The following is a 19129-nucleotide window of genomic DNA, read 5'->3' as shown; positions in this document are numbered from 1 at the left end:
GTATTGAGTCCAGGTCGTATCAGAAGTCAGGCTAATAAGCTTACAATTAACTTGAATGTAATCTGTCAGAAACCAGTTTTTCAGAAAATGACTTATAAGTGCTCAATATGAGTTTGCAATTAGAACTCTTTTACAAAGCGATCTTAGTTAAATTTATTGCGTTTAGTTAAACTTTCTCGAACTGAGTTTAACAAGTGTCATAGCATCGTTACTGTATGTTAAAGAAAGAGAAATTATCGCACGTATGTCTCTGTACTCCCTGTGAGGAGTGGAGGGCACTAATAACCGTGCGCCGTAATCCATTTAAAACTGCATTCTTCATCATAAACAGCACTAGCAAATTTGAAATGGTTGCTTTCATAAGTCTCAACTCAGAAGGAAACGAGCTAGCAATTGGATTTTTGCATTTTTTTTTTTTTTAGTGTGAAGTTCAAAATTTAAATATCAGACTCTACACAGACGTTCGACGCAACTCTCAAAAAATCTCTCGAAAATCGACCTTGAAGCTTTCTGAGGGACTTTAAATTACTAAAATTAATTTGATCATTCACGGCAGGACACGAGGCTCATTCGGAAGCAGGACAAATCTCTGATCAATTAATGAATGTAATGAATGCGTCCTTGGTTCAAATCTCGTATTTTCGTGCTATTTTATTCTTTCAATTCATAATTCAAATGTAAAATTCATCTAATATATGCCAACTAATACATGTTTGATCATAATTTATTATGAAAAATGCACCTCTTCTCGTTTCTAATTAAACATCGCACGCAAAATTTCAGTTTTAATTTCAAATACAGATTATTAATTGTCGATATTTTATAAAGAATTGTTAATCAATTGGTAATCTTTTCTTTCAATATAAGTTATTATGAATAACAATCTTTTATAAAAAACCGTTAGTTGAGAACTGACAATTGCAATACCTGCGGTATGTGATTAGAAAGAGGAAGACGTGCATTTTTCGTAAACAATGATGATTATACATGTGTTGATTAACATATATTTGACGAATTTTATATTAAAATGATGTCGGTATTTGCACTGAACGAAAAAACCAGCGATCCACAGGTAACGCAGTTACCATTCTCCAACGCTACCGAGCGAGCCATGCGACCCGTCGTCAAAACGGCCTTAGCTTTAGCGAATCAAAATTCCTTATAAATCTTTGAAGTCGATTTTCTTGAGAATTTTTGACTGTGTCATTGAACTGCTTAGGGTGACTGATACTTTGGTTCTTAAGTTCACGTAAGGCAACGGCCTTGCCGCAGTCGAGACGCCGTTTCCCCTCAGATCACCACAGTTGAGCGCTTTCGGGCGTGGCCGCCACTTGGATGGGTGACCATCCGGCCCACCATACGCTGTTGCCATTTTTCGGGGTCCACTCAGCCGCGTGATGCCAATTGAGGAGCTACTCGACCGAATAGTAGCGGCTCCGGTCAAAGAAAACCATCATAACGACTGGGAGAGCGGTGTGCTGACCACACGTCCCTGCTATCCGCATACTCAGCTGCGGATGACACGGCGGTCGGATGGTCCCGATGGGCCATTTGTGGCCTGAAGACGGAGTGATTTAATTTCACGTATCATAAATATAAGAAAAACATACAAAAATGTCTAGGTGGTCTTCTTGTCAATCGTTTCCAGACCAGGATTCCCGATCTCAGACTGATACATTTGTTCTTCTCTGACTTCGGTGAAAATCTGAGGTACCATCACAGAAACAGCCCGTAATCTGTGCAATGGCTGAGCTGGTAAGTCACGCGATATCTCCTAATGTAGTGTCGGACCTGATTTTCCTTGGTGTAGAGCAGCAGCTCGAAAATGGTTCTGAGCACTATGGGACTTAACTTCTGAGGTCATCAGTCCCCTAGAACTTAGAACTACTTAAATAACTAACCTAAGGACATTACACACATCCCTGCCCGAGGCAGGATTCGAACCTGCAACCGTAGCGGTCGCGAGGTTCCAGACTGTAGCGCCTAGAACCTCTCGGCCACAACGGCCGGCAGCAGCAGCTCGACGTGGCATGTACTCAATAAGTCGTTGCAGGTCCCCTGCAGAAATATTGATTGATGTGGCCTCTACAGCCTTTCATAATTGAGAAACTGTTGCCGGTGTATGATTTTGTGCACCAAATGGCCACTCGATAATGTCTAACGAATGTTCTGTGGGATTCATAAAATTCATATCGGGCATTGTGAATGGCGAAATCATTCTCTAGAATTGTCCAGAATGTTCTTCAAACCAACTGCGAATAATTGCGGCCCGCTGACATGGCGCATTGTCATCCATAAATTACATCGTTATTTTAGAACATGAAGTCCATGAATGGCTGGAGAATGGTCTCCAGTAACCGAACATAATCATTTCTAGTCAATGATCCGTTCAACTGGACCAGAGGATCCAGTCCGTTCTATGTAAACACAGCCAACCATTATGGAGCCACCACCAGCTTGCGTCGTGCCTTGTTGACAACTTGGGTCCATATTTTTGTGGAGCCTGCACCACACTCGAACTCTACCATCAACTCTTACCAACTGAAATCGGGACTCATCTGGCCAGGGCAGAGGTTTCCAGTGATTTAGAGTTCAGCCGATATGGTCACGAGCTCAAGAGAGGCGCTGCAGGCGATTCAGTGCTGTTAGCAAAGACACTCGAGTCGGTCATCTGCTGCCATAGCCTATTAACGCCAAATTTTGCCGCACTGTCGTAACGAATACGTTCGTCGTACGTCCAACATTGATTTCTGCGGTTACTTCGTGAACTGTTGCTTGTCTGTTAGCACTGACAACTCTACACAAACGCCACTCCTCTCGGTCGTTAAGTGAAGGCTGTCGGCCACTGCGTTGTCCTTGGTGAGAGCTAATAGCATGAAATTTGTTATTCATGGCACATTAATGACACTGTGCATCTCGGAGTTCCGAATTCCTATCGCTTTCGAAGCCTGTTCAAAAATGGTTCAAATGGCTCTGAGCACTATGGGACTCAACTGCTGAGGTCATTAGCCCCCTAGAACTTAGAACTAGTTAAACCTAACTAACCTAAGGACATCACAAACATCCATGCCCGAGGCAGGATTCGAACCTGCGACCGTAGCGGTCTTGCGGTTCCAAACTGCAGCGCCTTTAACCGCATGGCCACTTCGGCCGGCTCGAAGCCTGTTAATTTTCGTCGTGACTCCGTAATCAAGTCCGAAACACATAGAAAGAAAGATCTCTTATCATTTAGCTACAATATAGCATGTCAGCAACTGGAAGCAGTTATTCTATAAATTATCTGGGAGTACGCATAAGGAGTGATTTAAAATGGAATAATCATATAAAGTTGATCGTCGGTAAAGTAGATACCAGACTGAGATTCATTGGAGGAATCCTAAGGAAATGCAATCCGAAAACAAAGGAAGTGGGTTACAGTACACTTGTTCGCCGACTGCTTGAATACTGCTCACCGGTGTGGGATCCGTACCAGATAGGATTAATAGAAGAGATAGTGAAGATCCAACGGAGAGCAGCGCGCTTCGTTACAGGATCATTTAGTAATCACGAAAGCCTTACGGGGATGATAGATAAACTCCAGTGGAAGACTCTGCAGGAGAGAAGCTCAGTAGCTCGGTCCCGGCTTTTGTTGAAGTTTCTGGAACATACCTTCACCGAGGAGTCAACCAGTATATTGCTCCCTCCTACGTATATCTCGCGAAGAGCCCATGAGGATAAAATCAGAGAGATTGGAGCCGACACAGAGTCATACCGACAATCCTTCTTTCCACGAACAATACGCGACTGGCATAGAAGGGAGAACCGACAGAGGTACTCAAGGTACCCTCCGCCACACACCGTCAGGTGGCTTGCGGAGTATGGATGTAGATGTAGATGTAGACGAATCACCTTAGTGCAAATGACAGCTCTGCCAATGCACCGTCCTTTTATACCTCCTGTACAAGCCGGCCGGATTGGCCGAGCGGTTCTACGCGCTTCAGTCTGGAACCGCGCGACCGCTCCGGTCACAGGTTCGAATCCTGCCTCGGGCGTGGGTGTGTGTGATGTCCTTAGGTTAGTTAGGTTTAAGTAGTTCTAAATTCTAGGAGACTGATGACATCAGATGTTAAGTCCCATAGTTCTCAGAGCCATTTTTGAACCTCCTGTACACGATACTACCATCATCTGTATATATGCATATCGCTATCCCACGACTCTCGTCGTCTCATTGTAGTCCTCTCTTAGGACGTGCAGAGTGTGTATAGATTTTCACATGTTTAGATCGCCTCACTTGTAAAAAGTCCAGACCTGTGAGCTGTTTGCCCGCAAAGTAGTGGCGGTTGCGGCCCCTCTTGTAAACTCGAGCCCTCCATCTTTCCTCGGCAGGTGCGGGTGGCGTCTTATTAATCCCCTAATTAAGAAGTGACGCCCACTTTATAGCGCCCACAGCACAGCGAACAGTAAATTCGCCTCCCGGATCGGCCATAAAAATAACCCGCGGTTCGCCAGTAATAAACGAGTACCGCTCTCTCCTGGTCTTTGTGCTTTTTTTCCGGACCGGAGCTAATAGAAAGGAATAAAATGTGTGCCCAGGCGTGGGGGGCCGCCCATTAGTCTGTCGTTTGGAGAACGCTGCCGTCTGTTTTGTGGAGGCGAACGAAGCGCCGGCTAAAGACGGAACAGGAATACCGCTTTTACATCTCTATCGCCTCTGTTTTCAAAGTGCCTGTCGCCACTTGATGTCCCATTTATTGGAGGAATGCTTCTCAACGGCAAATAAAGCCTCTTTTCTATCCGTGCTGCAATCAATTTGCAACTATTCCAGCTACGCAGCTTGTTGAAAGAATAACAGTACATTTCCGAAAGGGTGTCAGAATTAGGACGAAAGAACATTTGGATTTAAGGTCCCACCGACGACGAGATCGTTAGTAATGATAAAGTCGACAACAAAGTGATTAGGCAGGGAGTACCAGCTTAGGTTTGGGAAAACTGAAAAATGGAATTGGCCATACCCTTTCCAAAGAAACCAATCCGGCACTTGTCTTAAGCAGTTTAGGAAATTAACGGAAAATTCTGATTAGCATGGTCGAAACGGGGACTTGAAACGGTGTCCTAGAGAACCTATTCAAGAGTCTTGTCATTGCGTCTCTTACCTATGTATTGAAGACTGACTGACAGGAAGATAAGAAAGGTACCTATACATAAACAAAAAAACTCAAGGGAGTTTTGTAAGTGGCTACGAACACTGTTTTTAAAGGATCCTGATTTTCCGATCAGATGGTATAGATTTAAAGAAACAGTGTGGACGTCAGTCAGAGTTTTACAGCAATTAAATGAATGAGAGATGGAAAAGGTCTCCTATGGTACCCGAAAGAGGTCGCTAGGCAACGAGAAAAAAGCATGACTCATAAGAACGTAAAATATTCAGGATTGCCGTCTGTTTTCGGATGCTCTGAGCTTATCTGAGTGCGAGATGCTTCTAACAGTCTCCACAACTACTGTCTGTCTCGAAATCTGGCAGCAAATCCAAAGAGATTCTGGTCGTATGTGAAGTATACCAGCGACAAGACACTATCAATACCTTCACTGTGCGATAGCAACGGTTATCTTGCCAACAACACTGCCACTAAAGTGGAGTTACTGAACACAGTTGGTCGCATCAGAGAAATATTCTAGGATTCGCGTCGTAATCACCTGCCAGAGTGAACAATTTTATAGTAGACACTCAAGTTACTTCCCATCCAGAATGTATACCAGTTACGTTTATTTTGGAGTATGCTTATGAAATAGATCCGATTTTAGCAGTCTTGTGCAACTGCTCGCTCAACGAAAGATCTGTACTTACGGACTGAAAAGCTGCACAGGTCACACCAATAGACAAGGGAGAAAAAGAAGCTATCCGCTGAGATGTAGACCCATATCAATGAAATCATTTTGTATTAGGATTTCGGAACACGTACTGTGTTCAGTGATTACAGAATAACTCTAGGACATGATTCATTGACACATAAGCAGCACGGGTTCAGGATGTATCGCTCTCGCAAAACACAAGTGGCTCTTTATTGGCACTACTATCGGCAGGCGATTTTAAGATGATTCCATATTCCTTAGTCGTTACTTCTAATCAGTTTGCATGCCTACGAAGTACTGGCCCAATTGTGCGACTGAATTTGTAATTTCCTGTCAGAAAGATCACAGTTCTAAGTAATTGATGGGAAGTGAGAAAGTGAAACCAAAGTGATATCTGTGGTGACATGCCAAGCAACCCTCTTAGAATGTTTGTTGTCGTTTCCTACCTGCTAAAGTCATCATGGGATCAAAACAGACTGAAAAGTGATTTAGCAAGAATATTTGGATCTTGCGAAAAGTGATAGTTCACCCTAAAAATCAACAAGTTTGAGGACCTCCACATGAGCACTAATAATGTTAGTCGAATCTCGCTTACGCCACAAATAATAAAGATTTAATGGTTGTAGATTCAATTGAAGACACACTTACGAGCAAGTTATATTGGAATCATCGTGCAGAATATGTTGTGGGGAAGGCGAACCAAAGACTGCGTTTTATTGATAGAACGCTTAGAAGATGCAACAAACCTACTGATGAAACCACCTACAATATGGGTTTCGTCCTCTTCTGCATTCCGTACCAGATAGGATTAACGGTGGACATCGAAACAGTTCAAAGAAGTCCAGTTCGGTTCATATTATCATGAAATAGGGGAGAGTATTTCTCGGATAACAAAAGCGAGTTGGGATAGCAACCATTAAAACACATACTTTCTTGTGACGAGATGTTTTTCACTAAATTTCAATTACCAACTTCCTCCCACGAATGCGAAAATCTTTTGTTGACTGCGATCTACCTAGGGAGAGAAGACCATTGCAGTAAAATAAAAGACAACAAAGCTCGCACGTTGAGATTTAAGTGTTCGTTATCACCGAGTGCTATTCGAGAGTGCCATGGACGAGAAATAGTTTGAAATTGGTTCTATGAACGCTTCTGCGAAACATTTAAATGTGAATTTCAGCGTAATCGTAGATGTAGATACATCCACGAGCAGGTGTCTGCCTTCACAGAATAATGTATTTTTAATGCAGCTATTTGTCTTCTGACGCAAATACACGTACAGCACCGTTTACGCAGTCCACAAGGCCTTGGTGTCCGTCATTATATAGAATGTTATCTGGGTGTCCAGTTAGCAGCTTTTACGCGTGTATAATGTCACAGTTATACAGTTTTTCTGGAAAACAGAAGAAAGCAATTTGGAGGAGGAGGGAAGCGAGTTTTCGTGGCTAGAGGCACCGACTTCTGACCTACCAATAGATTTTGCCACACGTTGACGATGATTCCATTACAGACGGAGCACGAGCTCGAATTGGGTGAGGGTAGTGGAAGTAAATCGTCAGTGTTGTTCTCAAAGGAACCATTCTGGTATGCAATAAATTCTTGTAGCATGGGGCCAAAGCCTGTATAAATTGTTTAACGATTATGTCTGTAGAATTTTTAATTCTACTATTCCAGTTCGGACTTAAAGCTCATTGCAAAGCATAAATGTGTGTTGCCATGTGACGGCACAGCTATAATAAATCATACCATCCCCGGGTTGTTTCCCACGTTATAGTCTGTTGACAAATCAAAGCTACATATGTTACATATGAAACATTGGATTCAGACTGCAGCCGCAGCTTTATAAAGCTAGAGGGTAAGTCATCGTTGATGCTAATCCTTCCATACAATAGAGACAGTAAGTTCAATGAGATCCTCCAAGTTATCTGAGAGTAACTTGCCATCAAGTAGCTACTGGTTTCTCTTTCCCCCTGCCGTCAGTTTCAACAGCAGTGCATACATAACATGCCTCCTAAAAATCTACATCTACAATTACGTTCATACTCCGCAAAACAGCTAATGGTGTGTAGCAGAGAGTACTTCTGGTCTCACGATCATTTCTCCCGGTTCTGTGTCAATCTCAATGAGAGTTCTAATTTCCCTGATTTTTAAACGCGAAAGTTTGACATTAATTGAAATGTTCAAATGTGTGTAAAATCTTATGGGACTTAACTGCTAAGGTCATCAGTCCCTTAGCTTACACACTACGTAACCTAAATTATCCTAAGGACAAACACACACACCCATGCCCGAGGAAGGACTCGAACCTCCGCCGGGACCAGCCTCACAGTCCATGACTGCAGGCCCTAGACCGTTCCGCTAATCCCGCTCGGCTCGAATTAATTGAATGGTATGAAGTAATATGGTGTCCGCCTACTCCTGGAACACTCCGAAGCTCAGTAGCAAACATCTCTCAGATGCACAACGCCTCTCTTGTAGCGTCAAATGCAATACGTATTTTACCCAGTTGTGTTTTAACTAATTGCCAGATCACACGAACGTCATAGAAATGGAATGAATAATTACTCCAACGTATATTCGCTTGAGTGACTAAGTTTCCAGCACATGCGGAAGCGTTATGGTTCTATATCTGTCATGTTTTCACGATACGGTTAGAGTGTTCGTTGATGTGCCTGAGGGGAGTGCATCAGTTTTGTAATTTTATAATAAACTCACTGTATGTCATTTTAGCTGCTGTTTAATCGAGGGTAGCGGAAACATCCAACTTTCTCTCTAATGTACCCAACGTTAACCGAAACACCTAACTTGCTCTATAGAATATGCAACGCTAACTCCAATATAACTCATACTGTGTTGCGCCGCTAACATAATCTGCACCGCCTTGATTTTTAGGGTCCCGTACCTCAGTCGACAAAAACAGAACCGTTAAAGGACCTCCTTCTTGTCCATCCGCTCGTCTGTCTGTCTGTTAAGGCACCTTTTTCGCAGGCACGAATAGAGGAATCAAGCTGAAACTTTAACTTACATAATAAGATTTACGGTTCCTTGGCGATGTGGAAAATTTAAGCTTCTGAGTGAATGCGTTCAAAAGAAATGGCCATTTACATCACATACACTATGTGATCAAAAGTATCCGGACACCCACAAAATCATACCTTTTTCATATTAGGTGCCTTGAGTTGCCACCTACTGCCAGGTACTCCATATCAGCGACCTCAGTAGTCACTAGACATCGTGAGAGAGCAGAATGGGGGCTCCGCGGAACTCACGGACTTCGGACGTGGTCAGGTGATTGGGTATCACTTGTGTCATACGTCTGTACGCGAGACTTATACACTGCTAAACATCCCTAGGTCCACTTTTTCCGATGTGGTAGTGAAGTGGAAACGTCAAGAGATACGTGCAGTAAAAAAGCGTACAGACCGACGCCGTCCGTTGACTGACAGAGACCGTCGACAGTTGAAGAGGGTCGTAATGTGTAATTAGCAGACATCTGTCAAGACCATCATACAGGTACTCCAAACTGCTTAAGGATCCACTACAAGTACTACGACAGTTAGACAAGAGGTGAGAAAACTTGGATTTCATGGTCGAGCTGCTGCGCGTGAGCCACACATCACACCGTAAATGCCAAACGACACCTCGCTTGGTGTAAGAAGCGTGAACATTGGACGATTGAACAGTGGAAAGACGCTGTGTGGAGTGACGAATCACGGTACACAATGCGGCGATCCGACGGCAGTGTGTGGGTATGACGAATGCCCGGTGAACGTCATCTGCACCTTCTTGCTTCAGACTGTTGAAGAGCAACTCGGGGATAGCGATTGCACCTTTCAACACGATCGAGCACCTGTTCATAATTCATGGCCTGTGGCGGAGTGCTTACAAGACAATAACATCCCTGTAATGTACTGGCCTACACAGAGTCATGACCTGAATCCTGTATAACACCTTTGTGATGTTTTGTAACGCCATCTTCGTGCCAGACCTCACCGACCGACATCGACACCTCTCCTCAGTACAGCACCCCCTGAAGAATGGGTTGCCATTCCCGGAAAATCTTTCCAGCTCCTGATTGAACAAATGCCTGTGAGAGTGGAGGCTGTCATCAAGGCTAAGGGTGGACCAACACCATATTGAATTCCGGCATTACCGATGGAGGGCACCACTAACTTGTAAGTCATTTTCAGCCAGGTGTCCGGATACTTTTGATCACATAGTGTATATCGATACTTGCAAATTCGCTCATCAAAAGCTGTAGAGTACTTCCCGTTGGTCTAGAATCTTCTAATTTCACAATAAGGAAGATTGCAGTTTATAAGTAAAGGAAAAAAGTTCAAAAGTGTCAGTTTTTAATTTTATCAAATTAAAAAATGTTTTTGCTGCTTGTTATCCGTCTGCCTGTCTGTACGTCTTTTACCCGTTTTTCACAGTAACGGCAACAGCATTCAAGTTCAAATTTATGCCAGGTACTAAGGTCTACGGCGGCTTGAACCGTAAAAAATTTAAGCTTCTAAGTCAATGCAGTCAAAAGATACGGCCATATGTGTCACATCTTTGATATTAGCAAACTCAGTCATCTACAGGTGAACTAGTTTTTTACTGTTGCGGCGTCGAATCTCGGTCGGTAGCTTCAACGATGTGAGAAGTCGCCAGAAACAACACGTGTTTCAGATTCTTCACCCGCTTGGATAATTTGAATAGGTTACAAAGACTTGCACCTGGCCACTGAGCTACACGAATTTATTATTATTGCCTATATGTAAAATAAGTTTCTAAGGAGCCCTCGGAGCGATAGTCCCGGGTTCGATTCCCGACTGGGTTAGGGATTTTTCTCTGCCCGGCGACTGGGTGTTTGTGTTGTCCTCATCATTTCCCCATCTTCATCATCATCATTCGTGATAGTGGCTAGATAGAACTGTGTGAAAATGGGACTGTATCGCAATTTGGGACTTTGTACGGGCGCTGATGACCACGCAGTTGAGCGTCCCACAAACCAAACTTCGTCATCATCAGAGCGCTAGTCACAGTCGCACTTGTCCGCTTTTTAGAAGTGGAGGGACCATATGTTGTACATCTACTGGCTCTGTGGACCAAAGGCGGGTTCACAAGAGCCAGCCAGCCGTGTACTCCAAATTTGTTTAAACAGCTCTCCAAATATTTCCCCTAATAGCATTACTGAGGATGGCAGCCTTAGGCTCATGCAGTATATGGTATTCAGAAAACTGCATCGTCATTTGCTGGTCTTTTTGTCTTTCATTCTTCAAACGGAATTTTCCTCTGCTTGAGCATCCGCAGACATGTCCAGAAATGATTTTTTTGGCGTGCCAATATCACTCTACTGAAACACACACACACACACACACACACACACATTCCACCCACCCACCCACCCACCCACACATACACACACACACACACACACACACACACAAACACACACACACACACTGAAATTTTTATTTATTATCTGGAACAACGGTCAAGTGTGACCACTGGAAAAAAATCATAGCCGGCCGTTGTGGCCGAACGGTTCTAGGCGCTTCAGTCTCGAACCGCGCGACGTTCGAATCCTGCCTCGGGCATGGATATGTGGGATGTCCTCAGGTTAGTTAGGTTTAAGTAGTTCTACGCCTAGGGGACTGATGACCTCAGATGTTAAGTCCCATAGTGCTCAGAGCCATTTGAACCATTTGAAACAATCATAATCGTTGATTATGACCAAGGTTTCCATTATTATCATGCGAATACCAGAACTGGGAAACTGTTCTCAAACATTCGTAATAGGAAACCGAATCTCCACACGCGCGACCTGGTAGGATGTCGTTGAGAAGAACAAAGTTCCACTACTGCCTACTCTGCTTTCATGACTGTAGAATAGAAGATTCAGAAGATGAGGAAAATAAATTTACAAATAAAAAAATCTTATTTTATCCACAATTCCTTAATGGCTTACTGACACCTAATGCGGTTCTCTCGAGGTTCATTTAACATTTTTGCTGTCTATTTCTCTGCCACTTACTTTGTTGCAAAATTTAAAAATCTTAATGACAGACAGATCATTAGGAAGATGAATTTAGTGTTTAATGTTTTATCATCAGGCATGAAGCTCTAGTTCCAATTGGACAAGAATGAGGCAGTATTTTAGATGTCGCTTGTCAAAGAAACCATGACGTCCTTCGTCTTAAAAATTTTAATGTGCCCGGAGAATCTGATTCTGCGTCTATAGTGGATCTACATTACATCGGAGTTTGCGGAAGGTAAGGATCGGCGTTCGGGTGCCGCTAAGGCATAAACGTCTGAAGTGCCAGTTAGTTTCTTACTCTGTTTGTCCTGGCTGGGCTTGGAACTCACTCTTCTGCATTTCTTGGTGCTTCCGCTATTATAGCTTGCTATGACGTGCCTTCGTAAGTGCCTCTAACACTTTGAAGTAATTTTGTCTCATACGGTATACACCATTTTGTAGCTAGCAGGTAAGTCTTTGAAGTATTGTGTACAATGTTGGCATTAAGGAGGCGATAAAAGTCATCTTCAGTTACAAACATTGAAACCTTACAACTTTGCCATTTACGAAACATTAATGGCATTTATAATTTTTAAAAAAATTGCATCCTTTACATGGCGTCCTCCTGTACGTATACTTTCTTGAAATCTGCTGTTGAGATTCATCACTGACCGCTGCAACATCTCAGCTAGGATACTGTGAAATGCATCCCGAATTCTCTGTTTTAACTCATGCAGGTTTCTTAGTCGAGTCGTGTAGGCTTTGCTCTTGAGGTAGCCCCACAAGAAAAAATCACAAACGGATAAATCTGGCGACCTAGGGGCCCAGGGAATGTCACTGAATCGTGAGATCACACGGTTGCCAAACAATTCTCGCACATGTGCCATTGACTGCCGTGCAGTGTGTGATGTCGCTCCGTCCTGTTGAAACCAGGCCTCTTGAATGTTTGGAAAGTTGCTCAGTGCAGGTGTAACGAAAGTTCGCAACATCGCCACGTAATGATCATTTGCGACAAAATACAGTCCGATAATCGCATGTGATGAAACACCACACCATATTGTCACTTTACTAGCGTGTAAATGGCGCTCATGAACGTCATTATGATTTGTGTTTACTCAGTAACGGTAGTTCTGTTTATTCACATAACCCGTGAGACGAAAATGTGCTTCATTTGAGATCAACAATTTGTTCAGAAATTCATCGTCATTATTTTCGTTATCGTTTGTTGACAGAATCATAAACGTAACCAGTAGTCGTTGTCCTTCAGTTGCTGCACCATCTGTAGTTTGTAAGGACGAAATTTTAAATCAAGATGAATTCTGCAAACACTCTCTGGGGACCTTCCAACCACTGCTGCTTGCTTACGAATTGAACGCCGTGGGCTCCGTAAGACAGACTCACGTACAAAATCAATGTTCGCTGGAGAACGCACGCTTCTTCGTCCTCCTGTTGGTTTCTCCTTGAGGGCGGATCTAGTCTCTTCAAAGTTATTAATCCAACATTTTATCGCTTGTTTCGTCGGAACGGCATAATGGCGCCCTAAATTATAAAAACGTCGAAACTCCCTCTGCGCCGTTACCGAACTATGATTGCTTTTATAAAACATTTTTATGGCTAACGCATGCTGTTATCTGTTCCACTGATCCATGATTACCGAAATGGCCGAGTGTTTACTCGCTGTCACGAACCCGCAGTGCTGCCACCTGCCCATGGCTGTCACTACTCATTTCAAACATTCCCGTTATTCTGTGTCACCCTGTATAAATTCACGTACTGTTCCAGGGTAAAAAAAAAATCAGCTTCTGGTCGTTTTTTTGTGTCGTTTCACATTAAACAGTACCGCAAGGGTACTTCCAGATGTTGTACGGTTCAGATTACTTCCAGTGTTTCATCGCCTCTCGTATGACAGAAGAATAATAGATGCTTGTCACCGGCCGTGCAGATTTGGACACACTGGTTCCCGTCAGGTCACCGACGTTAAGCAATGTTGGGCGCAGCCACTAATTGAGTGGGGGACCGTCCAGGTACGCCGCGCGCTGTTGACATTTTCCCCTTTGCCCTTACGGTGGAGGAGACAGAAGGCGTGAAATCCCTGATCACTTTCTGTCCACCAAATGTCCTGAATTCAATTACAAACCTCTACGCAGTGTCTCATGAAGTGAGGTCATGTGACACTGTTGATCGTGATCCGTACGTCGGGTGGCGACGTTATGGATGATGATGATGTCTGGTTTGTGGGGCGCTTAACTGCGCGTTCATCAACGCCCGTACGAAGTCCCAATTTTGTCACAGTCCAATATTTACACAATGGAATTTAGCTACTGTCACGAATGGTGATGATGATGTAATGATGACAACACAAACACCCAGTCCCCGGGCAGAGACAATCTCCAACCCAGCCGTGAATCGAATCCGGGACTTCGTAATCCAGAGGTAGCAACGCTAGCCGCTAGACCAAGAGACACGGACGTGAGGACGCTAAGGTTGAGGCCCCGCTGTGGCTCTTCGAGAGGTGTAGGCTAAGTGCCGGCCCCGGGTTTCACACTCTCCCTTCTCTCATCATCTCCAGCTTGAACATTACACTACACTATACACCCACACTTATTAGATACGCTTTCGTACACAGCTGTAATATTTCGCGAAGGAGAAGTGCATATAGGCACGAATGATAGGGAAAATATTTCCTATATGGCTGCAGAACTTACTCATCGGAGTCTAGCAGCTATTCATGGCCATACGACTTTACATTTTAATGGATCTTTCCATCTCTTTGAGCTTTGCATTTACACTACCGAACAACAGCCATTCTCTAAATCTTGTGACGACCCTCTGCCGGTCTTCTTGCATTTCTCTGCAACCTTTATGACTACAGTCCGTCTCCGTAGTGCAGAGGTCAGCACGTCTGGCTTCTAAGTGGAGGATCTGTGTTCGATTCTCAGACCTGATAGGGATTTTTAGTGCCGGCCGATGTGGCCGAGTGGTTCTAGGCTCTTCAGTCTGAAACCGCGCAACCGCTACGGTCGCAGGTTCGAATCCTGCCTCGGGCATGGATGTGTGTGATGTCCTTAGGTTGGTTAGGTTTAAGTAGTACTACGTTCTAGGGGACTGATGACCTTAGATGTTAAGTCCCATAGCGCTCAGAGGCATTTGAACCATTTGAAGGGATTTTTAGTTGAGGTGAGGAGCTACTTGAGTGAAAAGTAGCGGCTCCATGGTGTGGAAAGCCGACAACGATCAGGAGAGCGGTCAGCTACACCTATGCCCGTCCTTACTGTATGTAAATGAGCCAATGGCGGAGGATGATGCGGCGGTCGGTCGATCCCGACTGGCCCATCTGCGCCAAAACGCGGATCTTTGCCTTTTATACCGATACGCATCAGGTTATTAAAACAGTATATCTCGTTAGCGGTAGCGGCCCTATAACTCTTGCGTCGAAGAATGACTGTCGGTAAACCTGCATAAGTGTAAATAAATGATATGTTGCCGTATGCTCCTTCGAATGCCCACTCATGGAAATCTCCCCGATGTGCACAACGCGTCTCTTACAACGTCTGCCACCGAAGTATGTTGTCCATCTCTTTAGCGCTCCAGCACCGACAGAATCATTCCGGATGAAATGCAACCCGGTCTTCTTTGAGTTTTCTATATTTCTGCTCTTAACTTGATAAATCCTCACGGCTGACGAGAAGTACGCAAGCATTGATCGAACTAATGTTTGTATGAGACTTTTTTCCCCTCTGATACCTTCAATAAATATCACTATCGTTCCCGAAGGGGTTTCCCAGATCATTTATGGCCCTTATTCCCTCCATAGACATGTTGTCAGCAGTGTAATTGAATAATCAGTGTAAACTGTCTGATCAAAAGTATCCCTACACCCCCAAGTGTAAAGCCTAATTTACTAGCAGATGTCACAACTGGTGGTGTAAAAGGAGATGAGTAGCATTTTGTTGTCACTAGAGAAGCAGTGACAAGAGATGAGTCAGTCAGGAGAGTTCAGTGGCTTCGAACGCGGACCAATCACTGCATCTCATCGGAGTAACAGATAAATCAGGGACATTTTAACCCTTCTAAAGCTGCAAAAGTCGACTGTTGATGATGTGACTATGAAGTCGAAACGTGAAGGAGCAGCCGCAGCTACACCAAGACCAGGCAGACCTCATGAAGTTGCGGACAGGAACCGCTGAGCATTGCGGAGGGTAGCTGTAAAATCTACATCTGCATCTACATATATACTCCGCTAGCCACCAAGCGGTGTGTGGCGGAGGGCACAATTCGCACCAAAGCCACATTCCCCCCCCCTCTGTTCCACTCGCGGATCGCGCGAGGGAAAAACGACTGTCTGAACGTGTCAGTACGACCTCTAACTTCCCTTATCTTTCAATGGTGTTCATTGAACGACTTGAAAGATGTAAGTAGTAATATATGCTCTACATCCTCGGTGAAGATCGGATTTCGGAATTTTGTGAGCAGTCCCTTCCGTTTAACGCGCCGCCTATCTGCAGGTGTGTCCCACTTCAAACTTTCTATGACATTTGTAAAGCTCTCGAGATGGATAAATGTACCAGTCACGAATCTTGTCGCTCTTCTTTGGACCTTCTCAATCTCTTGAATCAGACCCAACTGGTAAGGGTCCCATACAGACGAACAATACTCTAAGACTGGACAAACTACGTATTGTAAGCTATTTGCTTTGTTGAAGGACTACACCGCTTCAGGGTTCTACCAATAAACCGAAATCTAGAGCTTGCCTACCCGTTACTTGTGTAATCTGATCATTCCACTTGAGATCATTTCGAATAGTCACACCCAGATACTTGACGGATGTTACCGATTCCAAGGACTGGGCATTTATTTTGTACTCGTATATTAATGGGGATTTTCGCTTTGTTATACGCAGTAGGTTGCACTTACTAATTTAGAGAGATAACTGCCAGTCATTACACCACGCATTTATTTTCTGCAAATCCTCATTCATTTGTTCACAACTTTCGTGTGATACTGCTTTCCTGTACACTACAGCATCATCGGCAAACAGTCTAATGCCGCTGTAAATACCATCAACCAGATCGTTTATGTAAATCGTAGAAAGCAGCGGACCTATTACGCTGCCCTTGGGCACACCTGAAGCTACGCTTGTTTCTGTTGAAGTCACCCCGTTCAGGACGACAAACTGCTCCCTGTCTGTTAGAAAACTTTCCATCCAACTGCATATGTCATCGGGTAGACCGTAATCGCACACTTTTTGGAGCAAGCGACAGAGCGGAACTAAACCATTGGAAGGAGTCACTCGTCTGCTCCGAAGTGCATCCAGCAGTCCTGACTGCGCTAACAACTGTGCATAAGGAGTTAAAACGTGTGGGGTTCAGTGGTCGAGCGGTTCCACATGAGTCACAAATATCGACAGTCAGTGCTAAGCGATGGTTGAAGCGATATAAAGAGCAACGCCGCTGAGCAGTGGGTGACTGGAAGGAGAGATTTATAATGACGAGTCACGCTATTTATTGTGGCATTCGGATGGAAGAATTTAAGTCTGGCGCATGCCTGGAGAACGCGAATGTTACCTACCATCACATGTAGGGCCAACAGTGATGCACTGAGGAGGTTGTGTTACGGCATGGGATTTTTTAAGTGGCTAACGGGTGGTCGTCTTATCGCGCTTAAGAAAACGATAAATGCGGAAGAATATGAACAGCTCTTGAGACATCAAGTCCCTTTATAGGTGTCTCCTTCTACATATATACGATTACTCTGCAGTTCATACTTAAGTGTTTGGCAAAGGCTTCGAACAACCACTTTCAGATTATTCCTTGACTATTCCACTTTAGAATAATACGTGGTAGGTGAAAGGTAACAAAATATTTTCGCATCTGGCGGAAAAAGTTTGTGATTTCGTGCAAGTATCACGCCGTAAAGAAAAGCGCCTTTGTTTCGATGCTTTCACGCCACCTCGCGTGTCTCCCTTCCCATCTCTCACACCTTGCGATAATACAAAACGAGCTACTCTTCTTTGGACTTTCAGTGTCCTGCGTCAATCCTGTCTGGTACAATCCCATATCACTAGCAATGCTTCAACATTAGGACGGACAAATGTAATGCATGCACTCTCCTTCACTAGATTTGTTGCATCTTCTAGGTATTCTGCCAGTAAAACACAATCCTTGGTTTGCCTTCTCCACAATAATAACTATGTGATGGCTCCAATGTAAACTGTTTGTAATCGTAATCCTAACAATAAAAGGGTTCGTAAGCCTTATCATGACTCAGAAACAATACGTAAAGTAAACAGGATCTGCTCCACATTTATCGTAATCGCGACCGTCATTTTGCTGCTCTTTCCATGACATAGGATAAGCAACTTCGCTGTTCCCATATAGCTTCACAGGTCGTAAAACAACGAAACACATTACCTTGTGTCGCAGAATACGATCATAGAGAGGAGTGGTATATGCTTGTTATAATTGCTTCGTCAGTACAAGCCCTTTGGCGTTTCCATACATGACTCCCTCTCCCTCGGTAAATGTTAATGCAATCACGCTCGTGACCATGCAGTATCACACACGAGGAAAATACAACTTCGCTCCAGAGCTGTCCGAACAGAATATATTGAAGCAGAGAGCCTTTTCTTCCTACAAAACAAGCAACCTGTGTGTGGCCACCACGTCCTCGCTAGATATTGGCTGAAGCCACTGTCGCATCAAAGATCTCAGGCAGAAGTCGTCGTGTAGCGGAAGGGCTGGAAATAAGGGGAAGTCGATCAGCGTGCCACACATATAATAGCACAGAAAGTTCCTCACGACAAAGGTTCATAGAAGTATTATACAGGGTGTAAACTTTAAGTTGACAAACCAGAATAACTCGAAAAATAAGCTTTAAATGGTTCAAATGGCTCTGAGCACTATGGGACTCAACTGCTGAGGTCATTAGTCCCCTAGAACTTAGAACTAGTTAAACCTAACTAACCTAAGGACATCACACACATCCATGCCCGAGGCAGGATTCGAACCTGCGACCGTAGCGGTCTCGCGGTTCCAGACTGCAGCGCCAGAACCGCTCGGCCACTTCGGTCGGCTAATAAGCTTCACACGAAAACATGTGTAGAATTCAAAGCTGGTTATTTTTGATGGGGGCATCTGCTGGTACTAAACTTAGCCCACCACACCTGCCTCCTGGGTAACTGGGGGAACTCCCATTTTTTAATTGCAGAATCAGATTCTACATAAAAAAACTACGTACATTTTGTCTTAAACATTTGTTTTGATTCTTGGTAGTTGGCACTGTAATTCAAGAAAATCC

This window comes from Schistocerca nitens, chromosome 1 (genome assembly GCF_023898315.1).
Source record: "Schistocerca nitens isolate TAMUIC-IGC-003100 chromosome 1, iqSchNite1.1, whole genome shotgun sequence".
Taxonomy (NCBI): domain Eukaryota; kingdom Metazoa; phylum Arthropoda; class Insecta; order Orthoptera; family Acrididae; genus Schistocerca; species Schistocerca nitens.
Note: the sequence above shows the minus strand (reverse complement) of the source record.